Source organism: Salmo salar, chromosome 24, assembly GCF_965601325.2.
Source record: "Salmo salar chromosome 24, fSalSal1, whole genome shotgun sequence".
NCBI lineage: Eukaryota > Metazoa > Chordata > Actinopteri > Salmoniformes > Salmonidae > Salmo > Salmo salar.
In genome coordinates, this window is record NC_138314.1 from 3,669,938 (window position 1) to 3,685,687 (window position 15,750).

General features: G+C 43.0%; 1 protein-coding gene across 2 annotated transcripts in view; it reads left to right on the forward strand.

The window, feature by feature from the left end:
- The first annotated feature begins 13,072 nt into the window (after positions 1-13,072).
- taok3a (TAO kinase 3a) overlaps positions 13,073-15,750 on the forward strand; it is a 106,799-nt gene continuing 104,121 nt past the window's right edge. Inside the window, exon 1 of one of the 2 annotated variants that reach the window (NM_001173604.1) lies at positions 13,073-13,146. The gene's annotated coding sequence lies outside the window, so the exon portion shown is untranslated. Of the gene's footprint in view, positions 13,147-13,429; positions 13,661-15,750 lie in introns of those variants that run through there. The other variant, XM_014170603.3, reaches the window with a different exon arrangement.

Sequence of the window (15,750 nt, forward strand, 5' to 3'; positions counted from 1 at the left end):
CCGGTAGTGTATATGGGATCCACTGCTCTATAAAGGTAGCACACTCTCCACCTGCCACCCTATCTCTACGGACTGCAACATAACCTTGTATTACGAAATCTAGAGTAGGTTTAAGCTGGTAACTCCTCAAGAAACGATTTGAACTCTTGCCCATTAGCCATCAAACTTCTGGCGTTCCATTGAAAGATTAACACTATTATGAAAATTAACCCATACATGATTCCTGGCAGGACTGACTCTCAATCTTATTGAGGTCATCCTGTACATTTTCCCATGTCAATTATGGGAACTTAAGATACTTCACTGCCTGCTCCACAATGATCTGTGTCTTCTTAGTCTTAGATTGTTTATTATTCTGTGCAATTCATTGCTGCTGTCAAAAATGTAACAACCTTCCTCATGTCTACTACCAGTCTTGTGTTCTCCCATATTCTGCTCCCTACATCGCTCCCAACCTGCATCCCGATCCGTCCTGGAATACCTGCTCTTCTAGGTGCCCGCTTGTTTCTGCGTGAACTACCGTCATTGCTTCTGCATTCAAGATTTTACACTCACTCCGCACCTGCTGCACTTCCACCTGTCTTTTCATCACTGCACAACCTCCATATGCCACACTATGGGCGTCCCCACAGTTCCAGCACTTTTTAACAGGGCCACGTCTCCACATTCCCCATATGCATGTTCTCCCCCACAATTCACACATCTCCTTTTGCCTTTACACACCGCCACCACATGCCCAAACCTTTGACAGTTATAGCAACGCAATGGCTTCGGAACATAAGCTCGCACAGGCACACCTGTTAATTGAAATGCATTCCAAGTGACTACCTCATGAAGCTGGTTGAGAGAATGCCAAGTGTGCAAAGATGTCATCAAAGCAAAGGGTGGCTACTTTGAAGAATCTCATTATATAAAATATATTTTGATTTGTTTCACACTTTGTTTTTGGTTACTACATGATTCCATATGTGATATTTCATAGTTTTGATGTCTTCATCATTCTACAATGTAGAAAATGGTAATACTGATTATTAGATTATTATAATGCTGATTATTAGTAAAATAATCAGCTTATCGATTGTAGCACTCACGCTGGCAAAACACTGGATCACTGCTACTCTAACTTCGCGATGCATACAAGGCCCTCCCTTTGGAAAATCTGACCACGACTCCATTTTGCTCCTCCCTTCCTATGGGCAGAAACTCAAACAGGATGTAGCCGTGCTAAGGACTATTCAACGCTGGTCTGACCAATCGGAAGCCTCGCTTCAAGATTGTTTTGATCACGCTGACTGGGACATGTTCCGGGTAGCCTCAGAGAATAATATCAATTTATACGCTGATTCGTTGAGTGAGTTTATAAGGAAGTGCATAGATGTTGTACCCACTGTGACTATTAAAACCTACCCTAACCAGAAACCGTGGATAGATAGCGGTAGTCAAAACTGAACGCAAAACTGAACGTTTGGTGAACGAAAGGTGACTGGGAATTTGGCCAAATACAAACAGTCTAGTTATGCAATGTGTGTGTGTGTGTGTGTGTGTGTGTGTGTGTGTGTGTGTGTGTGTGTGTGTGTGTGTGTGTGTGTGTGTGTGTGTATATATATATATATGTAGCAGAAAAGCTGTAAAAATATATTATTGTCCTCCGAAGAGGGGGAGGGGTTAATAAATAAAGAAAACGTGTAGTTATTCCTTCTGTAATACAATCTAACAAGCGAAATGTCAGTACAGAGACAAAGTGGAGTCGCAATTCAACAGCTCAGACACGAGACGTATGTGGCAGGTTCTACAGTCAATCACGGACTACAAAAAGAAAACCAGCCACTTCACAGACCCCTACGTCTTGCTTCCAGACAAACTAAACACCTTCTTTGCCTGCTTTGAGGATAATACAGTGCCACCAACGCGGCCTGCTACCAAGGACTCTCCTTCTCCGTGACCAATGTGAATAAGACATTTAAACGTATTAACCCTCGCAAGGCTGCCGGCCCAGACGCATCCCTAGCCGTATCCTCAGAGCATGTGCAGACCAGCTGGCTGGTGTGTTTAAGGACATATTCAATCTCTCCCTATCCCAGTCTGCTGTCCCCACATGCTGCAAGATGGCCACCATTGTTCCTGTAACCAAGAAGGCAAAGGTAACTGAACTAAATGACTATCGCCCCTTAGGACTCACTTCTGTCATCATGAAGTGCTTTGAGAGACTAGTCAAGGATCATATCACCTCCACCTTACCTGTCACCCTAGACCCACTTCAATTTGCGTACCGCCCCAATAGGTCCACAGACAATACAATTGCCTGCACACTGCCCTATCCCATCTGGACAAGAGGAATACCTATGTAAGAATGCTGTTCATTGACTACAGCTCAGCATTCAGCACCATAGTACCCTCCAAGCTCATCATTAAGCTTGAGGCCCTGGGTCTCAACCCCACCCTGTGCAATTGTGTCCTGGACTTCCTGACGGGCCGCTCACTCAACCTCTCACTCAACGTCAAACAAAACAAAGGAGATGATCGTGGACTTCAACTGCACCGCCCATAACCGCAGGGCTCTCCATAGGGTGGTGCGGACTGCACAACGCATCACCGGTGGCAAACTACCTGCCCTCCAGGACACCTACATCACCCGATGTCACAGGAAGGCCAAAAAGATCATTAAGGACAACAACCATCTGAGCCACTGCCTGTTCACCCCGCTACCATCCAGAAGGTGAGGTCAGTACAGGTGCATCAAAGCTGGGGCCGAGAGAATGAAAAACAGCTTCTATCTCAAGGTCATAAGACTGTTAAACAGTCATCACTATCACAGTGAGGCTGCTGCCTACATACAGACTTTAAATCATTGGCCACTTTAATAAATGGATCATTAGTCACTTTAATGCCACTTTAATAATGTTTACATATCTTGCATTACTCATCTCATATGTATATACTGTATTTTATACCATCTATTACATCTTGCCTGTGCCGCTCGGTCATTGTTCATCCATATATTTATTTGTATATATTCTTATTCCATTCCTTTACTTAGATTTGTGTGTATTAGGTAGTTGTGGAATTGTTAGATTACTTGTTAGATATTACTGCACTGTCGGAACTAGAAGCACAAGCATTTCGCTACACTCACAATAACATCTGCTAACCATGTGTATGTGAGCAATAAAAACTTTTGACTTGTACTGTGTGTGTGTGTGTGTGTGTGTGTGTGTGTGTGTGTGTGTGTGTGTGTGTGTGTGTGTTACAAAAAGTATGTGGACACCTGCTCATCGAACATCTCATTCCAAAATCGTGGACATTAATATGGCATTGGTCCCCCCTTTGCTGCTATAACAGCCTCCACTCTTCTGCGAAGGCTTTCCACTAGATGCTCGAACATTGCTGCGGGGACTTGCTTCCATTTAAGCCACAAGCATTAGTGAGGTTGGACACTGATGTTGGGCGATTAGGCATGGCTCGCAGTCGGCGTTTCAATTCATTCCAAAGGTGTTTGATGTGGTTAAGGTCAGGGCTCTGTGCAGGCCAGTCAAGTTCTTCCACACTGATCTCGACAAAGCATTTCTGTATGGACCTCGCTTTGTGCACAGAGACATTGTCATGCTGAAACAGGAAAGGGCTTGCCTAAAACTGTTGCCACAAAGTTGGAAGCACAGAATCGTTTAGAATGTCATTGTATGCTGTAGCGTTAAGATTTCCCTTAACCGGAACTAAGGGGCCTAGCCCGAACCATGAAAAACAGCCCCAGACCATTATTCCTCCTCCATCAAACTTTACAGTTGGCATTATGCATTCGGGCAGATAGCGTTCTTCTGGCATCCGTTAAACCCAGATTAGTCCGTCGGACTGCTACATGGTGAAGCGTGATTCTTCACTTCAGATGTCGCATTTCCACTGCTCCAGAGTCCAATGCTGGCAAGCTTTACCCCACTCCAGCCGACGCTTGGCATAGCACATGGTGATCTTAGGCTTGTGTGCGGCTGCTCGGCCATGGAAACCCATTTCATGAAGCTCCCGATGAACAGTTATTGTGCTGACGTTGCTTCCAGAGGCAGTTTGGAACTCGGTAGTGAGTGCTGCCACGAAGGACAGACTATTTTTATGCACTATGCGCTTCAGGAGTCCCGTTCTGTGAGCTTGTGTGGTCTACCACTTCACGGTTAAGCTGTTGTTGCTCCTAGGTGTTTCTACTTCACAATAACAGCACATACAGTTGACCGGGGCAGCTCTAGCAGGGCAGAAATTTGACGAACTGACTTGTTGGAAAGGTGGCATCCTATGATTGTGCCAGGTTAAAAGTCACCGAGCTTCAGTAAGGCCATTCTACTGCCAATGTTTGTTTATGGAGATTGCATGGCTGTGTGCTCAATTTTATACACCTGTCAGCAACGGTGTGGCTGAAATAGCCAAATCCACTAATTTGAAGGTGTGTCCATATACTTTTGCGTATATAGTTTATATTCACTGGCTAGTTTATTAGGTACATCCGTCTATTACTGGGTAGGACCCCCTTTGCCTCCAGAGCCGCTTGAATTCTTCAGGGCATTCTACAAGGTGTCAGAAGCGTTCCACAGGGATGTTGATCCATGCTGATGTGATGGCATAACGCAGTTGCTGCAGATTGGACAGCGGTACATTCATGCTGCGAACAGCCTGTTCCATCTTATCCCAAAGATGCTCTATTGGATTGAGGCCTAGTGACTGCACAGGCCACCCAAGTAAACTAAACTTGCAATGTTTTTCCACTCCTTATTGTCCAGTGTTGGTGATCGAGTGCCCACTGGAGCCACTTCTTCTTGTTTTTACCTGATAAGAGTGGAACCCGTGTGGTCGTCTGCTGTAACACCCCATCTTTGACAAGGATAGACGAGTTGTGCATTCCAAGATGTGGTTCTGCACACCACTGTTGTACTGTGCCGTTATTTGTCTGTTTGTGGCCTGCTTGTTAGCTTGCATGATTCTTGCCTTTCTCCTTCAACCTCTCTCATCAACAAGCTGTTTTTGGCCACAAGACTGCCGCTGACTGGATGTTTTTTGTTTGTCACTCCATTTTTGGTGAACCCTAGACACTATCCTGTGTGAAAAGTCCAGGAGGGCAGCCATTTCTGAGATACTGGATCCAGCATGCCTGGCACTAACAATCGTACGATGCTCAAAGTCTCTTAGGTCACTCGTTTTGCCCATTTTTATTTATTTTTATTTTATTTCACCTTTATTTAACCAGGTAGGCCAGTTGAGAACAAGTTCTCATTTCCAACTACGACCTGGCCAAGATAAAGCAAAGCAGTGCGACCAAAACAACAACACAGAGTTACACATAAACAAAAGTACAGTCAATAACACCAAAGAAAAGAAAAATTGAAAAATCTATATACAGTGCGTGCAAATGTAGAAGAGCAGTGAAGTAGGCCATAGCGGCGAAAATAATTACAATTTAGCATTAATACTGGAGTGATAGATGTGCAAGTAGAGACACTGGGATGCAAAAGAGCAAGAGGGTAAGTAATAATATTGGGAGAGGTAGTCGGATGTGCTATTTACAGATTCGCTGTGTACAGGTACGGCGATCGGGAAGCTGCTCTGACAGCTGATGCTTAAAGTTAGAGAGGGAGATATAGGTCTCCAGCTTCAGTGATTTTTGCAATTCGTTCCAGTCATTGGCAGCAGAGAACTGAAAGGAAAGGCGGCCAAAGGAAATGTTGGCTTTGGGGATGACCATTGCAATATACCTGCTGAGGCACGTGCTACGGGTGGGTGTTGCTATGGTGACCAGTGAGCTGAGAAGGCGAGGATTTACCTAGCAAAGACTTATAGATTGCCTGGAACCAGTGGGTTTGGCGACGGATATGTAGTGAGGGCCAGCCAACGAGGGCATACAGGTCACAGTGGTGGGTAGTATATGGGGCTTTGGTGATAAAACGGATGGCATTGTGATAGACTGCATCCAATTTGCTGAGTAGAGTGTTGGGGGATATTTTGTAAATGACATCGCCAAAGTCCAGGATTGGTAGGATAGTCAGTTTTACTAGGGTATGTTCGGCGGCATGAGTGAAGGAGGCTTTGTTGCGAAATAGGAAGCCGATTCTAGATTTCATTTTGGATTGGAGATGCTTAATGTGAGTCTGGAAGGAGATTTTGCAGTGTAACCAGAGACCTAGGTATTTGTAGTTGTCCACATATTTTAGGTCAGAACCGTCCAGAGTGGTGATGCTAGTCAGGCGGGAGGGTGCAGGCAGCAATCGGTTGAAGAGCATGTATTTAGTTTTACTAGCATTTAAAAGCAGTTGGAAGGAGTGTTTGGCGTTGAAGCTTGTTTGGATGGTTGTTAGCACAGTGTCCAAGGAAGGGTCAGATGTATGCCGAACGGTGTTGTCTGCGTAGAGGTGGATCAGAGACTCACCAGCAGCAAGAGCGACATCATTGATGTATACAGAGAAAAGAGTCGCCCCGAGAATTGAACCCTGTGGCACCCCCATAGAGACTGCCAGAGGTCCGGACAACAGGCCCTCCGATTTGACCCACTGAACTCTATCAGAGAAGTAGTTGGTGAACGAGGCGAGGCAGTCATTTGAGAAGACAAGGCTATTGAGTCTGCCGATAAGAACGCAGTGATTGACAGAGTTGAAAGCCTTGGCCAGGTCAACGAAGACGGCTGCACAGTACTGTCTTTTATCTATGGAGGTTATGATATCATTTAGGACCTTGAGCGTGACTGAGGTGCACCATGACCAGCTCGGAAACCAGATTGCATAGTGGAGAAGGTACGGTGGGATTCGAAATGGTCGATGATCTGTTAATTAACTTGGCTTTCGAAGATTTTAGAAAGGTAGGGCAAGATGCCTATAGGTCTATAACAGTTTGGGTCTAGAGTGTATACCCCTTTGAAGAGGGGGTTGACCGCGGCAGCTTTCCAATCTTTGGCGATCTCAGACGATACGAAGGAGGTTGAATAGGCTAGTAATAGGGGTTGCAACAATTTTGTCTGATCATTTTAGAAAGAGAGGGTCCAGATTGTCTAGCCCAGCTGATTTGTAGGGATCCAGATTTTGCAGTTCATTCAGAACATCATCTGTCTGGATTTGGGTGACGGAGAAGCGGGGGGGTTGGGCAAGTTGCTGCAGGGGGTGCTGAGATGTTGGCCAGGGTAGCCAGGTAGAAAGCATGGCCAGCTGTGGAAAAATGCTTATTAAAATGATCGATTATCGTAGATTTATCGGTGGTTACAGTGTTTCCTATCCTCAGTGCAGTGGGCAGCTGGGAGGAGGTGCTCTTATTCTCCATGGACTTTACAGTGTCCTAAAGCTTTTTGGAATTCGTGCTACAGGAAGCAAATTTCTGTTTGAAAAAGCTTGCCTTAGCTTTCCTAAATGACTTGGCTTCTGACTTCCCTGAAAAGTTGCATATCGCGGGGGCTATTCGATGCTAATGCACAACGCCACAGGATGTTTTTGTGCTGGTCAAGGGCCCTCAAGTCTGGAGTGAACCAATGGCAAAATCTGTTCTTAGTTCTCCATTTTTTGAATGGGGCATGCTTATTTAAGATGGAGAGCAAGCCCTTTTGAAGAGCAACCAGGCATCCTCTACTGACGGGATGAGGTCAATATCCTTCCAGGATACCCGGGCCAGGTCAATTTAGAAAGGCCTGCTCGCTGAAGTGTTTTAGGGAGCATTTGACAGTGATGAGGGGTGGTCGTTTGACCGTGGACCCAGTACGCACGTAGGCAATGAGGCAGTGATCGCTGAGATCCTGGTTGAAGACAGCAGAGGTGTATTTAGAGGGCAGGTTGGTCAGGATGATATCTAAGAGGGTGCCCATGGTTACGGATTTAGGGTTATACCTGGTAGGTTCCTTCGAACTGTCCTCCAAACGTTTAATCGAACAGTAACTGAATGCCTCGATGCCTGTCTGCTTGCTTTATATAACAAGCCACGGCCAAATGACTCACTGTAGGAGTGATCCATTTTCATGAACGGGGTGGTGTATCTAATAAACTGGCCACTGAGTGTATGTATATAGTGGTGACACCAGACAGTTTCACTCTGGTAGTTAAGTGGTAGTAGCTTGGTCCTTGCATAGGGCTGCTTGCAATATGAGTAAATGTGTGCATTTATAAAATCTTTCTTGGGGGTGTGTCTAATGATTTATATATACACAAGCTATAGAAATGCATTTATAAATGTCTAAATTCATTTTTGCCACGTGTATTCTATTACTAACACCTTAATGCATTAATGCATACTTTTACATATTGTGTGCTAAACATAAAAATAAAAAATATATAAAAACATTTTCCTTAAAGTATATATCTTTTTTGGATTACTAATGTTACTGTCCCCACTTCAACAACGTTTAAATACTGTAGAATTCCATTCATTCCTATGGAAAACTGCTTCTTCTAAGGAGTACCAATATGGCCAACTGGTGTCTTCAAAGCCTCTCAATGGCCAATACACATAGCAGCAGCAGCAGCAGCAGCAGCAGCAGCAGCAGCATCATACTTGAGTAAAAGTAAAGATACCTTAGTAGAAAATGACATAAAGTCATCCAGTAAAATCCTACTTTAGTAAAAGTATTTGGTTTTAAATATACTTAAGTATCAAAAGTAAATGTAATTGCAAAAATATACTTAAGTATCAAAAGTAAAATTAAAAGTATAAATCATTTGAAATTGCTCATTTTAAGCAATTTTCATGTTTTTGAAAAATGTACAGATAGCCATGGGCACACTCCAACACATAATTTACAAACTAAGCATGTGTGTTTCTTGAGTCCACCAGATCAGAGGCAGTAGGGATGACCAGGGATGTTCTCTTGATAAGTGTGTGAATTGGACCATTTTCCAGTCCTGCTAAGCATTCAAAATTGAACGAGTACTTTTGGGTGTCAGGGAAAATGTATGGAGTAAAATGTACATTACTTTTCACATTTTTGACAACTTTTACTTTTCACTACATTCCTAAAGAAAAGAAAGTGCTGATACCCCAAACAACTACTTAAGTAGTACTTTACAGGATTTTTATTTTACGCTACTGCAAGCGTCTCAGCTTGGAGTGCTGATCTTGGATACGTTTCTGGCTTTTTAGAACATAACGAATATGATAACATGGATAGGGGGGACCTTATCCAAAATCAGCACTCCTACTTAATACAGGCTGAAACAGATTGCCACCCATAGAGTAACTGGTGAAAGGAACAACTTCACTACTCGGTCCAGTTAGAGGGGGTGATGACTCAGTGGAAACAGGGGAAAATAATACAGGTTTATTGCCAGCCTCAACATACACCAGAATTACAGGAGAAACAGGAGAAACAGGAAGTAGTGATATAGGAAGTATGACGTGATATCTATAGAAAAAGACAGGAATATGTATTACACAGTGGTATAGCTAAAGATATACCAATATTAATAGTAAGAGTATTAGCAGATAACATGGAATACAATAACAAGGCTATACCAATATAAATGTCAAGTGTACAGTAGGAGAATATTCATAGGTATGTGTAATGACAGGCTATAAATGTGATATAACACATTTATAAAATGTATCAAATCTAGCAAGGAATAGGATGCAAGCTAACATCAGGAACAATGTAAGCTAACATGGTAAACAACTTAACATCCTTTACAGTTAACAATTTAGCTTAGCATGTTAGAATTCTGGTTATCATAAGGGGCCAGCATCTTGGAATGGTCACATGATAATAACAACTGGAAGTGGCGGATACGGTAACGCATGTTGGCCAGAGGCCATATTGAATAGGAAAAATAACTTTGCGGCCATCTTGGGCCTATAGGTTTCAATGGCAAGCAGAGTAAATATTGGCCCAACAGTAAAATGATTAATAACGCAACCATAAGGGGATAAACTGGCTATGTAACATGATATACTACAGCGACATGATATCGATATCGCTACCAACTAAGTTAAATCAAGTAACAATAATGAATAGTAACAGCACATACAGAAAGTAACTATAAAAGCACTCTGGCTGCAAAGTCCATTTACTCTGGGCAGTGATGAAGGCGCACACACACTAAAGTAGTCCAGAGGTTGTAGCATGAAAGGTGTTCACCAGTTGTAGTCCTTGGATGGTGAAGTCCAGATGTGAAGGGTGCAGCTTAGAGATACAGGTGTATCCAATCTCCCTGTGCAGCTTGAGTAGGCTGAGGTTAGAGCAGCCTAAACTGGTCCATACCAGGTAACTCCTTAATGGTGATTGGCTGCATCAGTCTGGTGATCAGAGTGATATTTTCTCGGCTAAAAAATGGCAACCAATCAGAGGTCAGTTGACCAAGGTCAGGGGAGGTGAGAGAGATCTTCAGCCAGACACATCGGCACTGGAATGAGGAGAGGTGTCAGAGTGGGCTGCAGAAACTTCTACGTTTTGGGGAATCCACAGTAGGTTTGCCAGACAGGCCCTAGACTAGTGTATCACACTCCTGATGATACTACAAGTCATATCTGATAGCACTTGAACATAATGTATGTGACCGGGGTTAAACCTAGGTCTTTTGTATGCCAAAATACTGTTAGCCCAGTGAGCTAGCTTTACCTCTTGGTGATGCCATTCAGAAACACAATATCAACTTTCACTGCTATGCAGATGACACACAGCTATACATTTCGATAAAACATGGTGAAGCCCTAAAATTGCCTATCCTGGAAGGCTGTGTTTCAGACATAAGGAAGTGGATGGCGGCAACAGAGGTTCTAGCTCCCAAGAAACAAAGAGCTCGGCAGTCGGATCTGACAATGAATCTCGATGGTTGTACAGTCGTCTCAAATAAAACTGAAGGACCTCGGCATGCATCTGGACCCTGACACCTCTTTTGACGAACATATCAAAAATATTTCAAAAGCAGCCTTTTTCCATCTTCGTAACATTGCAAAAATCAGGTATTATTATTTTTTGTCCAACAATGATGCAGAAAAGCTAATCCATGCTTTTGTCACTTCAAGATTAGACTACTGCAATGCTCTACTCCCCAGCTACCCAGACAAAGCACTACACAAAATGTAGCTAGTGCAAAATACAGCTGCTAGAATCTTGACTAGGACCCAAAAATGTGATCATATTACTCCAGTGCTAGCCTGGCTTCCTGTTAAGACTAGGGCTGATTTCAAGGTTTTACTGCTAACCAACAAAGCATTACCTGGACTTGCTCCTAACTATCTCACCAATTTGTTCCTGCTGTACATACCTACACGTACGGTATGGTCACAAGACGCAGGACTCCTTATTGTTCCTAGAATTTCTAAGCAAACAGCTGGAGGCAGGGCTTTCTCCTATAGAGCTCAATTTTTATGGAATTGTCGGCCGATTATGTGCGAGACGCAGACTCGGTCTCAACCTTTAAGTCTTTATTGAAGACTCATCTCTTCAGTAGGTCCTATGATTGAGTGTAGTCTGGCACAGGGTGCGAAGGTGCACGGCCCTGACACTAGAGTGACGAACCACCCTTGCTGTCTCTGCCTGGCTGGCTGGCTGGCTTGCTTGCTTGCTTGCGCTTTCGTGCGGTGGGGAAGATCTTTGTGGGCTATACATGGCCTTGTCTCAGGGTAGTAAGTTAATGGTTTGTTTTATATCGCTTTGATGGCTGTGCTTTGGCAAAGTGGGTGGGGTTATAGCCTGCCTGGTTGGCCCTGTCCGGGGGTAACTTTGGACGGTGCCACAGTGTCGTCGCCCTCCCCCTTCACACCAGGACCTGAGCCCTAGGACCATGCCCATGTCCCCAGTCAACCTAGTCGTGCTGCTGATCCAGTTTCTGCTGTTCTGCCTGCGACTATGGAACCCTGACTTGTTCACGGGGACTTGCTACCTGGACGCGCTGCTGATCCAGTTTCTGCTGTTCTGCCTGCAGTTATGGAACCCTGACTTGTTCACCGGATGTGCTACATTCTCGTGCTGCTGATCCAGTTTCTGCTGTCCTGCCTGCGGCTATGGAACCCTGACCTGTTCACTCGTTGTGCTATCTCGCCCGGGACCTGCTGTTTCGACCCTCTCTTTCTCTCTCTTTTTTCCTGCTAAGCAAAGTCTAGGTATTAGCTTGGCAGCCAATGCAAGTCTAAAGGTCTGTCAAGGAGCTTATGCAAACTTGGTTCCGAACCACCCCCAGACCATAATACACATGCACTATGGGATGCATCTCTGCCTGTGCGCATACATTCCCATTTAAAAAACCCTGTCAAAGCTCATCACTGCTGCCCTGGCCAGTAGGGACTGCAAGGGAGCCATGAGGCATGTTCATTTAATTTGTTGCCTGGTTTTGAATCTATCATTCTCAGGTATAACACCAGATGGCAGTGTAGCCTCAGATTTTATGAATACTGCCACGTGACATATTCGGTCAGAATTGACATATTTCTGTGACCGACATTCACGCTTTCAGTGTTCAATTAACATGTTCGTTTGATGTGGGCATGAGTAATGGACTGAGACCTCATACAGTGTGCCAAAGTATTCGTGATCATTTTTAACATGTATATTTATCGTAAAGCAAAGGAAGGATGTCTGTGATGATCGCCTATAGCAGATAACCGATTAAATTGTTGTCCTGTTCTTCTGTGACTCTGAACTCGATTGTTTTGCCTTGTAATAAATTACACATAATACAATGTCAAATTGTGTCGAGTTAAATGACAGCTTAAATGACAAATTTGACAAGAAGAGATTTACATTTACATTTTAGTCATTTAGCAGACGCTCTTATCCAGAGCGACTTACAGTAGTGAATGCATACATTTCATACAAATTCATTAAAAAAAAAATCTTCTGTGCTGGCCCCCCGTGGGAATCGAACCCACAACCCTGGCGTTGCAGAGATCTGATCAGTGTACTTTATTGAGCAATAATCAATGGCCATTACCTAAACAATTGTGGCACGTATAGGGGAAGAAACATTGACTGCTTGTTTTTGTGCCAAACCATAACATTTCTGGAGGTGCATCGAACTGCTTCTTGACACAATCTACGAATTTATTTTTCAGCCTGTCAAACTAGCTGTCAGTGACGAGGGGCTGTACTCGTGTGTAGCAGAGGACTCTCGAGCCCTCATTCAGGAAGTCCTGACAACTCTTCAGAAAGTCAAGTCATCTCCTCCGGAGTTGGACTAAATGTTATTGGAAACGTGGGATTCATCACTGGTCAGTTTTTACATTGGTTTATTCATGATGTGTATATCTTATTGATTTAAACGTTTTACTGTTGTAATTTGCTGACCTCATGCAGTACGAGAGACACTTCCAAGTTCCTACAACGCTGCCATCATGTCTTAGTTTCCTCTAGCTGAAGTCGAAGTATGTTACTGTGAATTGAGTATTTCCTAGTCATACTACCAGGCTAATGTAGATTAGTCTTCATCATGACTCATAGCTTGCCAGATAACATGACTACTGCCAAAGTTAAGATTTGAACGCATCTGTTGTATTAACGTCAGTCTGTGACCAGATAGGCAGCCAGTGGAGTGCGTATGGTAGTTAAACTGTGCAAGCCAGTTAATAACTGTTCTGTTGGTTGGTTACACCTGCTCGCAAAACAATTCTCACTATCGGTTTAATTGGACATTGTTTGTACATACAAGGCTATTTAATCGATGAAAGTATTGTTGGCAAATGAGGAACAGAGGACGCATTTTCATAAAAGCACCTGAGCTCATGGGTAAGTGTATTGCCAACAAATAACAAGCCAGTTTGGTACGCAAACTGAACCGCTCGATAAATAGTACACCATGTTTTCAAACCTGTATTCAGTTGCTCAAAAGCATTTCAACTTTGTTTTGCTGTCAATTTTGAGAAATGTCATTTTGTTCCAAGAGAGGTTTTACTTGATCATTGGCGAGTTGTCACTAGACAGATGGGTCTACAGTGTAGCCAGACTGTCTGGCTGTGTCACAAACTGTTTTCCAGCGGATACATTGTTGCGAGTGAACGCTCTACAACCATCTACTTTATCATTTTCTGGACATCATACGATTGATTGATTGCCATACATCGACGACGATGGCATAGCGCAATGCACATGTTAGACAATGTCAATGAAATGAGACGATATAGGCAATACAGTAACTGACAGACTGACAAAAAAGTACAGTCCCCGAGTCTAGTGCGCCTATTCTATTTGTGCTCGAAGCAAATGTTGGACTTGTGTACACTGGGTAGGCTAGTTTAATAACATTGACAGCTACATTCAAAACATTATTCTGTTTGATTTCCCGTCTTTTGTCATTCGTGCAATGATTTCAAGCAGAGCTTAGCCACTAATACAGAGCTTTTGTTTCCGTAATCTGCATAAAAGTAAATGTAGGTTAACATGACCCGCTTGAAATGAATGATTTTAAATGGCTAAAATAGCAGCCAGTGGAACAGCCTACAAAAACCAACCTGACTTCATGATGTCATCTCTCTTATGTGTACAGCTTGAGTAGCAAACTAACAGATATGTTTTTAATGAACATGCAATAGCTTGCAATTTCCCAAGATATTGCCTTAGCCATGTGAGGTCATGAACTGCCATATTTAGCATATTGGTATTCAGAGCTTGTCTTGTTTATTCTGGTTGCCAGGTGTATATTGAAACCATATTCGTTTTTTAGAGGGGTTTGTTTATTTTATTTATTAAAAAAAATAAAAAAACTTGAGTTAAGGAAACAAATTAATTCATAAATAAACATTCTTTCATTACATAAATTGCATAAGCCTATGCTTTCCCATACAGTAACCTCAAGTAGGCCATCTAGCTCATCAGTAAGTCTCTGGCTTTGAGAGAGAAGTAGCAATGAACAGAAAGTTACACAGTGCCAGGCCTACTTTTCTTTCCATAAGGATGCCTGCCTTGCCTGGCTATCTAGCTGATAATACTGGTATCTAGGCCAGTTCAATGTTTATTGTATCAGGATGAATGTTTAAATGAAGACAATAGCCTGAAATAGGTGTGTGTGTGTGTGTGTGTGTGTGGCCAAGGTTCAACTGAACTTGCCCTTTCAAATAAAATTGTATTTGTCACATGCGCTGAATACAACTTTACCGGGAATTGTTTGCTTCAGAGCCCTTCCCAACGATTCAGAGTATTAAAAAAAAACACATAAGGAATAAAATGCACAAGAATGAAGCTATATCTTTTAATTTAATTTAACCTTTATTTAACTAGGCAAGTCAGTTAATAACAAATTCTTATTTACAATGACGGCCAAACCGATGATGCTGGGCCCAATTGTGCACCGCCCTATGGGACTCCCAATCACGGCCGGATGTAATTCAGCCTGGATTGGAACTATATACAGGGAGTACCAGTACCAGATCAGTGTGCAGGGGTACAAGGTATTTGAGATAGATATGTACATTAAGGCAGGGTAAAGTGACGAGACATTAGTATGGATAATAAAAGTAAGAATTAAGACCAGAGTAGCAGCAGCATATGATGAGTGAAAGTTTTGTTGGTGTGTCTATATAGTGCCTTCAGAAAGTATTCATACCCCTTGACTTGGACCACATTTTGTTGTGTTACAGCCTGAATTCAAAATGGATTAAATATATATTTTTCTCACCCATCTACACACACAACCCCATAATGGCAAAGTGAAACCATGTTTTTATAAAATTTGGCAAATATACAGAAATATATCATTTACATAATTATTCACACCCCTGAGTCAATACATGTTAGAATCACCTTTGGCAGCGATTACAGCTGTGACTATTTTTGGGTAAGTCTCTAAGAGCTTTGCACACCTGGATTGTACGATGTTCGCA